Raw genomic sequence first — 15,497 nt, 5'->3', positions numbered from 1 at the left:
CAATATGAGAACGTCTCCAGATAGCTCGCAACAAGAAGGTGCTAGCCTTGAAAGCTGTTGCTCAGCCTCATCTGCCCATGGCACTGCTCTAACAGGCGCACACAGACTGGGGCTGCTTGCTTGCCTTGCCACCTCAAACTTCAAACATAGCCTGAGGCTCCCTGCTGGGTCCCTCCAGCACCCCTGCACGGAGAATGCGAACGTCTCAGGATATCTCGTACCAAGAAGGCTTTAGCGTGGAAAGCTGTTGCTCAGACTCATCTGCCCATTGCACTGCTCGCACAGACGCCCAGAGACTGGGGCTGCTTGCTTGCCTTGCCACCTCAAACTTTAAACGTAAACCAAGGCTCCCTGCCGGGTGCCTCCAGCACCCCTGCAACGAATATGCGAATGTCTGCAGATAGCTTGCACCCAGAAGGGGCTAGCCTGGAAAGCTGTTGCGCAGCCTCATCTGCCCATGCCACTGCTCGCACAGGCGCACAGAGACTGGAGCTGCTTGCTTGCCTTGACACCTTAGTCTTCAACAGTAACCAGGGGCTCCCTGCAGGGTGCCTCCATCAGCCCTGACCCTAATATGCGAACGTCTCCAGATAGCTCGCACCCAGAAGCGGCTAGCTTTGAAAGCTGTTGCTCAGCCTCATCTGCCCATGGCACTGTTCACACAAATGCACAGAGACTGGGGCTGCTTACTGCTTTGCCACCTCAATCTTCAAACTTATCCGGGGACTCCCTGCCAGGTGCCTCCAGCAGCCCCGCACTGAAAATGAGAATGTCTCAGGATATCTCGTACCAAGAAGGGTGTAGACTGGAAAGCTGTTGCTCAGCCTCATCTGCCCATGGCACTGTTCGCACAGGCGCACAGAGACTGGGGCTGCTTGCTTGCCTTGCCACCTCAATCTTCAAACGTAACCCGGGGGTCCCTGCCGGGTGCCTCCATCAGCCCTAACCCTAATATGCGAATGTCTCCAGATAGCTCTCACCCAGCAGGTGCTAGCCTGGAAAGCTGTTGCTCAGCCTCATCTGCCCATGGCACTGCTGCTACAGGCGCACAGAGACTGGGGCTGCTTGCTTGCCTTGCCACATGACACCTCAAATGTACCCTAGGGGGTCTTTGGCGGGGGCCTCCCACAGCCCTGACCCGAATATACGAACGTCATAAGATATCTCGTACCAAAAATGGGCTACCCTTGAAAGCTGTTGCTCAGCCTCATCTGCCCATTGCAATGCTCGCACAGGCGCACACAGACTGGGGCTGCTTGCTTGCCTTGCCACCTCAAACTTTAAAGGTAGCCTAGGGGGTCTTTGCCAGGCGCCTGCCACACCCCTGTCCTAAATATGCGAACGTCTCAGGATATCTCTTATAAAGAAGGGGCTAGCTTGGAGAGCTGTTGCTCAGCCCCGTACCCGGGGACTCCGTGCCAGGTGCCTCCAGCAGCCTCGCACCGAAAATTAGAATGTCTCAGGATATCTCGTACCAAGAAGGGTTTAGCCTGGAAAGCTGTTGCTCACTCATCTGCCCATGGCACTGCTCGCACAGGCGCACAGAGACTGGGTCTGCTTGCTTGCCTTGCCACCTCGAACTTCAAACGTAGCCTAGGGGCTCTTTGCCAGGCGCCTGCACACCCCAGTCCTAAATATGCGAGCGTTTCACGATATCTCTTACCAAGAAGGGGCTAGCCTTGAAAGGTGTTGCTCAGCCACATCTGCCCATGGCACTGCTCGCACAGATACACACAGACTGGGGCTTCTTGCTTGCCTTGCCACCTTAAACTTCAAACATAGCCCGGGTGTCCCAGCCGGGTGCCTCCAGGAGCCCTGCCCCCAATATGAGAACGTCTCCAGATAGCTCGCAACAAGAAGGTGCTAGCCTTGAAAGCTGTTGCTCAGCCTCATCTACCCATGGCACTGCTCTAACAGGCGCACACAGACTGGGGCTGCTTGCTTGCCTTGCCACCTCAAACTTCAAACGTAGCCTGAGGCTCCCTGCTGGGTCCCTCCAGCACCCCTGCACGGAGAATGCGAACGTCTCAGGATATCTCGTACCAAGAAGGCTTTAGCGTGGAAAGCTGTTGCTCAGACTCATCTGCCCATTGCACTGCTCGCACAGACGCCCAGAGACTGGGGCTGCTTGCTTGCCTTGCCACCTCAAACTTTAAAGGTAGCCTAGGGGGTCTTTGCCAGGCGCCTGCCACACCCCTGTCCTAAATATGCGAACGTCTCGGGATATCTCTTATAAAGAAGGGGCTAACTTGGAGAGCTGTTGCTCAGCCCCGTACCCGGGGACTCCGTGCCAGGTGCCTCCAGCAGCCTCGCACCGAAAATTAGAATGTCTCAGGATATCTCGTACCAAGAAGGGTTTAGCCTGGAAAGCTGTTGCTCACTCATCTGCCCATGGCACTGCTCGCACAGGCGCACAGAGACTGGGTCTGCTTGCTTGCCTTGCCACCTCGAACTTCAAACGTAGCCTAGGGGCTCTTTGCCAGGCGCCTGCACACCCCAGTCCTAAATATGCGAGCGTTTCACGATATCTCTTACCAAGAAGGGGCTAGCCTTGAAAGGTGTTGCTCAGCCACATCTGCCCATGGCACTGCTCGCACAGATACACACAGACTGGGGCTTCTTGCTTGCCTTGCCACCTTAAACTTCAAACATAGCCCGGGTGTCCCAGCCGGGTGCCTCCAGGAGCCCTGCCCCCAATATGAGAACGTCTCCAGATAGCTCGCAACAAGAAGGTGCTAGCCTTGAAAGCTGTTGCTCAGCCTCATCTGCCCATGGCACTGCTCTGACAGGCGCACACAGACTGGGGCTGCTTGCTTGCCTTGCCATCTCAAATTTCAAACATAGCCTGAGGCTCCCTGCTGGGTCCCTCCAGCACCCCTGCACGGAGAATGCGAACGTCTCAGGATATCTCGTACCAAGAAGGCTTTAGCATGGAAATCTGTTGCTCAGACTCATCTGCCCATTGCACTGCTCGCACAGACGCCCAGAGACTGGGGCTGCTTGCTTGCCTTGCCACCTCAAACTTTAAACGTAAACCAAGGCTCCCTGCCGGGTGCCTCCAGCAGCCCTGCAACGAATATGCGAATGTCTCCAGATAGCTTGCACCCGGAAGGGGCTAGCCTGGAAAGCTGTTGCGCAGCCTCATCTGCCCATGCCACTGCTCGCACAGGCGCACAGAGACTGGAGCTGCTTGCTTGCCTTGACACCTTAGTCTTCAACAGTAACCAGGGGCTCCCTGCAGGGTGCCTCCATCAGCCCTGACCCTAATATGCGAACGTCTCCAGATAGCTCGCACCCAGAAGCGGCTAGCTTTGAAAGCTGTTGCTCAGCCTCATCTGCCCATGGCACTGCTCACACAGATGCACAGAGACTGGGGCTGCTTGCTGCTTTGCCACCTCAATCTTCAAACTTATCCGGGGACTCCCTGCCAGGTGCCTCCAGCAGCCCCGCACTGAAAATGAGAATGTCTCAGGATATCTCGTACCAAGAAGGGTGTAGACTGGAAAGCTGTTGCTCAGCCTCATCTGCCCATGGCACTGTTCGCACAGGCGCACAGAGACTGGGGCTGCTTGCTTGCCTTGCCACCTCAAACTTCAAACGTAACCCGGGGGTCCTTGCCGGGTGCCTCCATCAGCCCTAACCCTAATATGCGAATGTCTCCAGATAGCTCTCACCCAGAAGGTGCTAGCCTGGAAAGCTGTTGCTCAGCCTCATCTGCCCATGGCACTGCTGCTACAGGCGCACAGAGACTGGGGCTGCTTGCTTCCCTTACCACCTCAAACTTCAAACGTAGCCTAGGGGGTCTTTGCAGGGCGCCTGCCACACCCTTGTACCAAATATGCGAGCGTCTTAGGATATCTCTTACCAATAAGGGGCTAGCCTGGAAAGCTGTTGCTCAGACTCATCTGCCCATGGCACTGCTCGCACAGGCGCACAGAGACTGGGGCTTCTTGCTTGCCTTGCCACCTTAAACTTCAAACATAACTCGGGTGTCCCAGCTGGGTGCCTCCAGCAGCCCTGCCCCCAATATGAGAATGTCTCCAGATAGCTCGCAACCCGAAGGTGCTAGCCTTGAAAGCTGTTGCTCAGCCTCATCTGCCCATGGCACTGCTCGCACAGATACACACAGACTGGGGCTTCTTGCTTGCCTTGCCACCTTAAACTTCAAACATAGCCCAGGTGTCCCAGCCGGGTGCCTCCAGCAGCCCTGCCCCCAATATGAGAACGTCTCCAGATAGCTTGCACCCAGAAGGGCCTAGCCTGGAAAGCTGTTGCTCAGCCTCATCTACCCATGGCACTGCTCGCACAGGCGCACAGAGACTGGGGCTGCTTGCTTGCCTTGCCACCTGAAACTTCAAACGTAGCCCGAGGCTTCCTGCTGGGTCCCTCCAGCACCCCTGCACGGAGAATGCGAACGTCTCAGGATATCGCTTACCAGGTAGGGTTTAGCCTGGAAAGCTGTTGCTCAGCTTCATCTGCCCATGGCACTGCTCACACAGGCGCCCAGAGACTGGGGCTGCTTGCTTGCCTTGCCACCTCGATCTTCAAACATCAGTCGGGAATCCCCGCTGGTAGCCTCCAGCAGCTCTTCACCGAAAATGCGAACATCCCTAGATATCTCTTACCAAGAAGGGACTAGCCTGGAAAGCTGTTTCTTAGCCTCATGTGCCCATGGCACTGCTCACTCAGGCGCACAGAGACTGGGGCTGCTAGCTTGCCTTGATACCTCAGTCTTCAAACATAGCCCGGGTATCCCAGCTAGGTTCCTCCACCAGCCCTGCAATGAATATGCGAATGTCTCCAGATAGCTTGCACTCAGAAGGCGCTAGCCTTGAAAGCTGTTGCTCAAGCTCATCTGCCCATGGCAGTGCTCACACAGGTGCACAGAGACTGGGGCTGCTTGCTTGCCTTGACACCTTGATCTTCAAACATAGGTCGGGGATCGCTGCTGTCAGCCTCCAGCAGCCCTTCACCGAACATGCGAACATCTCTAGATATCTCTCACCAAGAAGGGGCTAGCCTGGAAAGCTGTTGCTCAGCCTCATCTGCCCATGGCACTGCTCACACAGGCGCACAGAGACTGGGGCTGCTTGCTTGCCTTGCCATCTCAAACTTCAAACGTAGCTTATGGGATCTTTGCCGAGCACCTGCCGCAGCCTTGACAAAAGTATGTGAACGTCTCAAGATATCTCTTACCAAGAAGGGGCTAGCCTGGAAAGCTGTTGCTCAGCCTCATCTGCCCATGGCACTGCTCACACAGATGCACAGAGTCCGGGACTTCTTGCTGCTTTGCCACCTCAATGTTCAAACGTAGCCGGGGACTCCCTGCCAGGTGCCTCCAGAAGCCTCGCACCGAAAATGAGAATGTCTCAGGGTATTTCTTACCAAGAAGGGGCTAGCCTGGAAAGCTGTTTCTCATCCTAATCTGCCCATGGCACTGCTCACACAGGCGCACAGAGACTGGGGCTGCTTGCTTGCCTTGCCACCTCAAACTTCAAAGGTAGCCTAGGGGGTCTTTGCCAGGCGCCTTCCATACCCCTGTCCTAAATCTGTGAGCGTCTCACGATATCTCGTACCAAGAAGGCTTTAGTCTGGAAAGCTGTTGCTCAGCCTCATCTGCCCACGGCACTGCTCACACAGACACACAGAGACTGGGGCTGCTTGCTTGCCTTGCCACATGACACCTCAAATGTACCCTAGGGGTTCCTTGGCGGGGGCCTCCCACAGCCCTGACCCGAATATACGAACGTCATAAGATATCTCGTACCAAAAATGGGCTATCCTTGAAAGCTGTTGCTCAGCCTCATCTGCCCATTGCAATGCTCGCACAGGCGCACACAGACTGGGGCTGCTTGCTTGCCTTGCCACCTCAAACTTTAAAGGTAGCCTAGGGGGTCTTTGCCAGGCGCCTGCCACACCCCTGTCCTAAATATGCGAACGTCTCAGGATATCTCTTATAAAGAAGGGGCTAGCTTGGAGAGCTGTTGCTCAGCCCCGTACCCGGGGACTCCGTGCCAGGTGCCTCCAGCAGCCTCGCACCGAAAATTAGAATGTCTCAGGATATCTCGTACCAAGAAGGGGCTAGCCTGGAAAGCTGTTGCTCACTCATCTGCCCGTGGCACTGCTCGCACAGGCGCACAGAGACTGGGTCTGCTTGCTTGCCTTGCCACCTCAAACTTCAAACGTAGCCTAGGGGCTCTTTGCCAGGCGCCTGTCACACCCCAGTCCTAAATATGCGAGCGTTTCACGATATCTCTTACCAAGAAGGGGCTAGCCTTGAAAGGTGTTGCTCAGCCACATCTGCCCATGGCACTGCTCGCACAGATACACACAGACTGGGGCTTCTTGCTTGCCTTGCCACCTTAAACTTCAAACATAGCCCGGGTGTCCCAGCCGGGTGCCTCCAGGAGCCCTGCCCCCAATATGAGAACGTCTCCAGATAGCTCGCAACAAGAAGGTGCTAGCCTTGAAAGCTGTTGCTCAGCCTCATCTGCCCATGGCACTGCTCTAACAGGCGCACACAGACTGGGGCTGCTTGCTTGCCTTGCCACCTCAAACTTCAAACATAGCCTGAGGCTCCCTGCTGGGTCCCTCCAGCACCCCTGCACGGAGAATGCGAACGTCTCAGGATATCTCGTACCAAGAAGGCTTTAGCCTGGAAAGCTGTTGCTCAGACTCATCTGCCCATTGCACTGCTCGCACAGACGCCCAGAGACTGGGGCTGCTTGCTTGCCTTGCCACCTCAAACTTTAAACGTAAACCAAGGCTCCCTGCCGGGTGCCTCCAGCAGCCCTGCAACGAATATGCGAATGTCTCCAGATAGCTTGCACCCAGAAGGGGCTAGCCTGGAAAGCTGTTGCTCAGCCTCATCTACCCATGCCACTGCTCGCACAGGCGCACAGAGACTGGAGCTGCTTGCTTGCCTTGACACCTTAGTCTTCAACAGTAACCAGGGGCTCCCTGCCGGGTGCCTCCATCAGCCCTGACCCTAATATGCGAACGTCTCCAGATAGCTCGCACCCAGAAGCGGCTAGCTTTGAAAGCTGTTGCTCAGCCTCATCTGCCCATGGCACTGCTCACACAGATGCACAGAGACTGGGGCTGCTTGCTGCTTTGCCACCTCAATCTTCAAACTTATCCGGGGACTCCCTGCCAGGTGCCTCCAGCAGCCCCGCACTGAAAATGAGAATGTCTCAGGATATCTCGTACCAAGAAGGGTGTAGACTGGAAAGCTGTTGCTCAGCCTCATCTGCCCATGGCACTGTTCGCACAGGCGCACAGAGACTGGGGCTGCTTGCTTGCCTTGCCACCTCAAACTTCAAACGTAACCCGGGGGTCCTTGCCGGGTGCCTCCATCAGCCCTAACCCTAATATGCGAATGTCTCCAGATAGCTCTCACCCAGAAGGTGCTAGCCTGGAAAGCTGTTGCTCAGCCTCATCTGCCCATGGCACTGCTGCTACAGGCGCACAGAGACTGGGGCTACTTGCTTCCCTTACCACCTCAAACTTCAAACGTATCCTAGGGGGTCTTTGCAGGGCGCCTGCCACACCCTTGTACCAAATATGCGAGCGTCTTAGGATATCTCTTACCAATAAGAGGCTAGCCTGGAAAGCTGTTGCTCAGACTCATCTGCCCATGGCACAGCTCGCACAGGCGCAGAGAGACTGGGGCTTCTTGCTTGCCTTGCCACCTTAAACTTCAAACATAACTCGGGTGTCCCAGCCGGGTGCCTCCAGCAGCCCTTCCCCCAATATGAGAACGTCTCCAGATAGCTCGCAACCCGAAGGTGCTAGCCTTGAAAGCTGTTGCTCAGCCTCATCTGCCCATGGCACTGCTCACACAGGCGCCCAGAGACTGGGGCTGCTTGCTTGCCTTGCCACCTCGATCTTCAAACATCAGTCGGGAATCCCCGCTGGTAGCCTCCAGCAGCTCTTCACCGAAAATGCGAACATCCCTAGATATCTCTTACCAAGAAGGGACTAGCCTGGAAAGCTGTTTCTTAGCCTCATGTGCCCATGGCACTGCTCACACAGGTGCACAGAGACTGGGGCTGCTAGCTTGCCTTGACATCTCAGTCTTCAAACATAGCCCGGGTATCCCAGCTAGGTTCCTCCAGCAGCCCTGCAATGAATATGCGAATGTCTCCAGATAGCTTGCACTCAGAAGGCGCTAGCCTTGAAAGCTGTTGCTCAAGCTCATCTGCCCATGGCAGTGCTCACACAGATGCACAGAGACTGGGGCTGCTTGCTGCTTTGCCACCTCAATCTTCAAACTTATCCGGGGACTCCCTGCCAGGTGCCTCCAGCAGCCCCGCACTGAAAATGAGAATGTCTCAGGATATCTCGTACCAAGAAGGGTGTAGACTGGAAAGCTGTTGCTCAGCCTCATCTGCCCATGGCACTGTTCGCACAGGCGCACAGAGACTGGGGCTGCTTGCTTGCCTTGCCACCTCAAACTTCAAACGTAACCCGGGGGTCCTGGCCGGGTGCCTCCATCAGCCCTAACCCTAATATGCGAATGTCTCCAGATAGCTCTCACCCAGAAGGTGCTAGCCTGGAAAGCTGTTGCTCAGCCTCATCTGCCCATGGCACTGCTGCTACAGGCGCACAGAGACTGGGGCTGCTTGCTTCCCTTACCACCTCAAACTTCAAACGTAGCCTAGGGGGTCTTTGCAGGGCGCCTGCCACACCCTTGTACCAAATATGCGAGCGTCTTAGGATATCTCTTACCAATAAGGGGCTAGCCTGGAAAGCTGTTGCTCAGACTCATCTGCCCATGGCACTGCTCGCACAGGCGCACAGAGACTGGGGCTTCTTGCTTGCCTTGCCACCTTAAACTTCAAACATAACTCGGGTGTCCCAGCTGGGTGCCTCCAGCAGCCCTGCCCCCAATATGAGAATGTCTCCAGATAGCTCGCAACCCGAAGGTGCTAGCCTTGAAAGCTGTTGCTCAGTCTCATCTGCCCATGGCACTGCTCGCACAGATACACACAGACTGGGGCTTCTTGCTTGCCTTGCCACCTTAAACTTCAAACATAGCCCGGGTGTCCCAGCCGGGTGCCTCCAGCAGCCCTGCCCCCAATATGAGAACGTCTCCAGATAGCTTGCACCCAGAAGGGGCTAGCCTGGAAAGCTGTTGCTCAGCCTCATCTGCCCATGGCACTGCTCGCACAGGCGCACAGAGACTGGGGCTGCTTGCTTGCCTTGCCACCTGAAACTTCAAACGTAGCCCGAGGCTTCCTGCTGGGTCCCTCCAGCACCCCTGCACGGAGAATGCGAACGTCTCAGGATATCGCTTACCAGGTAGGGTTTAGCCTGGAAAGCTGTTGCTCAGCTTCATCTGCCCATGGCACTGCTCACACAGGCGCCCAGAGACTGGGGCTGCTTGCTTGCCTTGCCACCTCGATCTTCAAACATCAGTCGGGAATCCCCGCTGGTAGCCTCCAGCAGCTCTTCACCGAAAATGCGAACATCCCTAGATATCTCTTACCAAGAAGGGACTAGCCTGGAAAGCTGTTTCTTAGCCTCATGTGCCCATGGCACTGCTCACTCAGGCGCACAGAGACTGGGGCTGCTAGCTTGCCTTGATACCTCAGTCTTCAAACATAGCCCGGGTATCCCAGCTAGGTTCCTCCACCAGCCCTGCAATGAATATGCGAATGTCTCCAGATAGCTTGCACTCAGAAGGCGCTAGCCTTGAAAGCTGTTGCTCAAGCTCATCTGCCCATGGCAGTGCTCACACAGGTGCACAGAGACTGGGGCTGCTTGCTTGCCTTGACACCTTGATCTTCAAACATAGGTCGGGGATCGCTGCTGTCAGCCTCCAGCAGCCCTTCACCGAACATGCGAACATCTCTAGATATCTCTCACCAAGAAGGGGCTAGCCTGGAAAGCTGTTGCTCAGCCTCATCTGCCCATGGCACTGCTCACACAGGCGCACAGAGACTGGGGCTGCTTGCTTGCCTTGCCATCTCAAACTTCAAACGTAGCTTATGGGATCTTTGCCGAGCACCTGCCGCAGCCTTGACAAAAGTATGTGAACGTCTCAAGATATCTCTTACCAAGAAGGGGCTAGCCTGGAAAGCTGTTGCTCAGCCTCATCTGCCCATGGCACTGCTCACACAGATGCACAGAGTCCGGGACTTCTTGCTGCTTTGCCACCTCAATGTTCAAACGTAGCCGGGGACTCCCTGCCAGGTGCCTCCAGAAGCCTCGCACCGAAAATGAGAATGTCTCAGGGTATTTCTTACCAAGAAGGGGCTAGCCTGGAAAGCTGTTTCTCATCCTAATCTGCCCATGGCACTGCTCACACAGGCGCACAGAGACTGGGGCTGCTTGCTTGCCTTGCCACCTCAAACTTCAAAGGTAGCCTAGGGGGTCTTTGCCAGGCGCCTTCCATACCCCTGTCCTAAATCTGTGAGCGTCTCACGATATCTCGTACCAAGAAGGCTTTAGCCTGGAAAGCTGTTGCTCAGCCTCATCTGCCCACGGCACTGCTCACACAGACACACAGAGACTGGGGCTGCTTGCTTGCCTTGCCACATGACACCTCAAATGTACCCTAGGGGTTCCTTGGCGGGGGCCTCCCACAGCCCTGACCCGAATATACGAACGTCATAAGATATCTCGTACCAAAAATGGGCTATCCTTGAAAGCTGTTGCTCAGCCTCATCTGCCCATTACAATGCTCGCACAGGCGCACACAGACTGGGGCTGCTTGCTTGCCTTGCCACCTCAAACTTTAAAGGTAGCCTAGGGGGTCTTTGCCAGGCGCCTGCCACACCCCTGTCCTAAATATGCGAACGTCTCAGGATATCTCTTATAAAGAAGGGGCTAGCTTGGAGAGCTGTTGCTCAGCCCCGTACCCGGGGACTCCGTGCCAGGTGCCTCCAGCAGCCTCGCACCTAAAATTAGAATGTCTCAGGATATCTCGTACCAAGAAGGGGCTAGCCTGGAAAGCTGTTGCTCACTCATCTGCCCGTGGCACTGCTCGCACAGGCGCACAGAGACTGGGTCTGCTTGCTTGCCTTGCCACCTCAAACTTCAAACGTAGCCTAGGGGCTCTTTGCCAGGCGCCTGTCACACCCCAGTCCTAAATATGCGAGCGTTTCACGATATCTCTTACCAAGAAGGGGCTAGCCTTGAAAGGTGTTGCTCAGCCACATCTGCCCATGGCACTGCTCGCACAGATACACACAGACTGGGGCTTCTTGCTTGCCTTGCCACCTTAAACTTCAAACATAGCCCGGGTGTCCCAGCCGGGTGCCTCCAGGAGCCCTGCCCCCAATATGAGAACGTCTCCAGATAGCTCGCAACAAGAAGGTGCTAGCCTTGAAAGCTGTTGCTCAGCCTCATCTGCCCATGGCACTGCTCTAACAGGCGCACACAGACTGGGGCTGCTTGCTTGCCTTGCCACCTCAAACTTCAAACATAGCCTGAGGCTCCCTGCTGGGTCCCTCCAGCACCCCTGCACGGAGAATGCGAACGTCTCAGGATATCTCGTACCAAGAAGGCTTTAGCCTGGAAAGCTGTTGCTCAGACTCATCTGCCCATTGCACTGCTCGCACAGACGCCCAGAGACTGGGGCTGCTTGCTTGCCTTGCCACCTCAAACTTTAAACGTAAACCAAGGCTCCCTGCCGGGTGCCTCCAGCAGCCCTGCAACGAATATGCGAATGTCTCCAGATAGCTTGCACCCAGAAGGGGCTAGCCTGGAAAGCTGTTGCTCAGCCTCATCTACCCATGCCACTGCTCGCACAGGCGCACAGAGACTGGAGCTGCTTGCTTGCCTTGACACCTTAGTCTTCAACAGTAACCAGGGGCTCCCTGCCGGGTGCCTCCATCAGCCCTGACCCTAATATGCGAACGTCTCCAGATAGCTCGCACCCAGAAGCGGCTAGCTTTGAAAGCTGTTGCTCAGCCTCATCTGCCCATGGCACTGCTCACACAGATGCACAGAGACTGGGGCTGCTTGCTGCTTTGCCACCTCAATCTTCAAACTTATCCGGGGACTCCCTGCCAGGTGCCTCCAGCAGCCCCGCACTGAAAATGAGAATGTCTCAGGATATCTCGTACCAAGAAGGGTGTAGACTGGAAAGCTGTTGCTCAGCCTCATCTGCCCATGGCACTGTTCGCACAGGCGCACAGAGACTGGGGCTGCATGCTTGCCTTGCCACCTCAAACTTCAAACGTAACCCGGGGGTCCTTGCCGGGTGCCTCCATCAGCCCTAACCCTAATATGCGAATGTCTCCAGATAGCTCTCACCCAGAAGGTGCTAGCCTGGAAAGCTGTTGCTCAGCCTCATCTGCCCATGGCACTGCTGCTACAGGCGCACAGAGACTGGGGCTACTTGCTTCCCTTACCACCTCAAACTTCAAACGTAGCCTAGGGGGTCTTTGCAGGGCGCCTGCCACACCCTTGTACCAAATATGCGAGCGTCTTAGGATATCTCTTACCAATAAGAGGCTAGCCTGGAAAGCTGTTGCTCAGACTCATCTGCCCATGGCACAGCTCGCACAGGCGCAGAGAGACTGGGGCTTCTTGCTTGCCTTGCCACCTTAAACTTCAAACATAACTCGGGTGTCCCAGCCGGGTGCCTCCAGCAGCCCTTCCCCCAATATGAGAACGTCTCCAGATAGCTCGCAACCCGAAGGTGCTAGCCTTGAAAGCTGTTGCTCAGCCTCATCTGCCCATGGCACTGCTCACTCAGGCGCACAGAGACTGGGGCTGCTAGCTTGCCTTGACATCTCAGTCTTCAAACATAGCCCGGGTATCCCAGCTAGGTTCCTCCAGCAGCCCTGCAATGAATATGCGAATGTCTCCAGATAGCTTGCACTCAGAAGGCGCTAGCCTTGAAAGCTGTTGCTCAAGCTCATCTGCCCATGGCAGTGCTCACACAGGTGCACAGAGACTGGGGCTGCTTGCTTGCCTTGACACCTTGATCTTCAAACATAGGTCGGGGATCGCTGCTGTCAGCCTCCAGCAGCCCTTCACCGAACATGCGAACATCTCTAGATATCTCTCACCAAGAAGGGGCTAGCCTGGAAAGCTGTTGCTCAGCCTCATCTGCCCATGGCACTGCTCACACAGGCGCACAGAGACTGGGGCTGCTTGCTTGCCTTGCCATCTCAAACTTCAAACGTAGCTTATGGGATCTTTGCCGAGCACCTGCCGCAGCCTTGACAAAAGTATGTGAACGTCTCAAGATATCTCTTACCAAGAAGGGGCTAGCCTGGAAAGCTGTTGCTCAGCCTCATCTGCCCATGGCACTGCTCACACAGATGCACAGAGACCGGGACTTCTTGCTGCTTTGCCACCTCAATGTTCAAACGTAGCCGGGGACTCCCTGCCAGGTGCCTCCAGAAGCCTCGCACCGAAAATGAGAATGTCTCAGGGTATTTCTTACCAAGAAGGGGCTAGCCTGGAAAGCTGTTGCTCAGCCTCATCTGCCCACGGCACTGCTCACACAGACATACAGAGACTGGGGCTGCTTGCTTGCCTTGCCACATGACACCTCAAATGTACCCTAGGGGGTCTTTGGCTGGGGCCTCCCACAGCCCTGACCCGAATATACGAACGTCATAAGATATCTCGTACCAAAAATGGGCTATCATTGAAAGCTGTTGCTCAGCCTCATCTGCCCATTGCAATGCTCGCACAGGCGCACACAGACTGGGGCTGCTTGCTTGCCTTGCCACCTCAAACTTTAAAGGTAGCCTAGGGGGTCTTTGCCAGGCGCCTGCCACACCCCTGTCCTAAATATGCGAACGTCTCAGGATATCTCTTATAAAGAAGGGGCTAGCTTGGAGAGCTGTTGCTCAGCCCCGTACCCGGGGACTCCGTGCCAGGTGCCTCCAGCAGCCTCGCACCGAAAATTAGAATGTCTCAGGATATCTCGTACCAAGAAGGGTTTAGCCTGGAAAGCTGTTGCTCACTCATCTGCCCGTGGCACTGCTCGCACAGGCGCACAGAGACTGGGTCTGCTTGCTTGCCTTGCCACCTCAAACTTCAAACGTAGCCTAGGGGCTCTTTGCCAGGCGCCTGTCACACCCCAGTCCTAAATATGCGAGCGTTTCACGATATCTCTTACCAAGAAGGGGCTAGCCTTGAAAGGTGTTGCTCAGCCACATCTGCCCATGGCACTGCTCGCACAGATACACACAGACTGGGGCTTCTTTCTTGCCTTGCCACCTTAAACTTCAAACATAGCCCGGGTGTCCCAGCCGGGTGCCTCCAGGAGCCCTGCCCCCAATATGAGAACGTCTCCAGATAGCTCGCAACAAGAAGGTGCTAGCCTTGAAAGCTGTTGCTCAGCCTCATCTGCCCATGGCACTGCTCTAACAGGCGCACACAGACTGGGGCTGCTTGCTTGCCTTGCCACCTCAAACTTTAAACGTAAACCAAGGCTCCCTGCTGGGTGCCTCCAGCAGCCCTGCAACGAATATGCGAATGTCTCCAGATAGCTTGCACCCAGAAGGGGCTAGCCTGGAAAGCTGTTGCGCAGCCTCATCTGCCCATGCCACTGCTCGCACAGGCGCACAGAGACTGGAGCTGCTTGCTTGCCTTGACACCTTAGTCTTCAACAGTAACCAGGGGCTCCCTGCAGGGTGCCTCCATCAGCCCTGACCCTAATATGCGAACGTCTCCAGATAGCTCGCACCCAGAAGCGGCTAGCTTTGAAAGCTGTTGCTCAGCCTCATCTGCCCATGGCACTGCTCACACAGATGCACAGAGACTGGGGCTGCTTGCTGCTTTGCCACCTCAATCTTCAAACTTATCCGGGGACTCCCTGCCAGGTGCCTCCAGCAGCCCCGCACTGAAAATGAGAATGTCTCAGGATATCTCGTACCAAGAAGGGTGTAGCCTGGAAAGCTGTTGCTCACTCATCTGCCCATGGGACTGCTCACACAGTCGCACAGAGATTGGGGCTGCTTGCTTGCCTTGCCACCTTAAACTTCAAACATAGCCCGGGTGTCCCAGCCGGGTGCCTCTAGCAGCCCTGCCCCGAATATGAGGACGTCTCCTGATAGCTCACACCCAGAAGGTGCTAGCCTGGAAAGCTGTTGCTCAGCCTCATCTGCCCATGGCACTGCTCGCACAGGCGCACAGAGACTGGGGCTGCTTGCTTGCCTTGCCACCTCAAACTTCAAACTTACCTTGGGGCTCCCTGATGGGTCCCTCCAGCAGCCCTGCACCGAGAATGCTAACGTCTAAGGATACCTCTTACCAAAAAGGGGTAGATTGTAAAGCCTTTGCTCAGCCTCATCTGCCCATGGCACTGCTCGCACAGGCGCAAAGAGACTGGGGCTGCTTGCTTGCCTTGCCACCTCAATCTTCAAACTTAGCTCGGGACTCCCTGCCAAGTGCCTCCAGCAGCCCTGCCCCTAATATGAGAACGTCTCCAGATAGCTCGCAACCAGAAGGGGCTAGCCTGGAAAGCTGTTGCTCAGCCTCATCTGCCCATGGCACTGCTCACATAGGCGCTGTTTCGGTTTCGG

The sequence above is a fragment of the Opisthocomus hoazin genome, chromosome W (assembly GCF_030867145.1).
Source record: "Opisthocomus hoazin isolate bOpiHoa1 chromosome W, bOpiHoa1.hap1, whole genome shotgun sequence".
NCBI lineage: Eukaryota > Metazoa > Chordata > Aves > Opisthocomiformes > Opisthocomidae > Opisthocomus > Opisthocomus hoazin.
This window is presented reverse-complemented; position numbering follows the sequence as displayed.